We start from the raw sequence: 752 nt of genomic DNA, 5'->3' as shown, positions 1-752 counted from the left end.
AGGCTGGGCCTGGAGACAAGGCTGCAGTGCCGAGGCCTGATGAGCAGACAACCAGCCATCAGCTAAGAGGTCATCCCTGCCAGCTCCAGGGGCGGTGGGAGTCAGGTTGTGCTCCTGCCAAGCAAGCGGCCACAGCCAGTAAGTTGCAGAGTGAGGTGCATATGAACACTAGAGTCTGGCCCTCACCTCACATCATCCAGGTAGCTCCCCATTTCCTTTCTGGAAAGTCCCTCACCCCAGAGCCTTCTTCTGGAAGCTTCCACCCATTGGTCCTGCTCTGCTCTGGAATTTTCCAGGCCCAAAGCCTGCAAGGAGAAGGCTGACCCCACCCTGCCCAAGGGTTTTACTCCATGGGATTACCCTGGGACCTCCTCTGTAAATTCCACCGCTAGCGACCTGCCTCTGGGGACTGTGCAAGCCTCTGGGCTCCCAGAGTCCCTGTGAAATTGCAAACACATCCACTAGGGTTGGGTCCCCCTGAGGCCCTGGGAGAGGACAGAGCCAGCAGTCCCAGAGAAGGGGAAGGGGTGGGGTCCACAGGACCAGGAAGAGGCAGTGCACTGCCCTGCATGATGCACTTTCCCACTGTGGGCCTGCAGGTTGAACTCCAACATCCCAGTGGGTTTGAACAAAGACTTTCTGCAGGTTCAGCCTGGACAAGAGTATCCTGCTCTGGCCCAGGAAAAACCCAGAGCCCAGGCTGTGGAGACAGGACGTGTAGAGATAGTGGGTAAGTGTGTGTTTTTTTTTGG

General features: G+C 57.2%; 1 protein-coding gene across 5 annotated transcripts in view; it reads right to left on the bottom strand.

The window, feature by feature from the left end:
* TTC7A (tetratricopeptide repeat domain 7A) overlaps window positions 1–752 on the bottom strand; it is a 108,707-nt gene that overhangs the window by 25,122 nt on the left and 82,833 nt on the right. The gene's annotated exons all lie outside the window — the stretch shown is intronic.

Source organism: Myotis brandtii, unplaced genomic scaffold, assembly GCF_000412655.1.
Source record: "Myotis brandtii unplaced genomic scaffold, ASM41265v1 scaffold191, whole genome shotgun sequence".
NCBI lineage: Eukaryota > Metazoa > Chordata > Mammalia > Chiroptera > Vespertilionidae > Myotis > Myotis brandtii.
The sequence above is the reverse complement of the archived record's forward strand: the minus strand, read 5'-3'. Positions and strand labels throughout refer to the sequence as shown.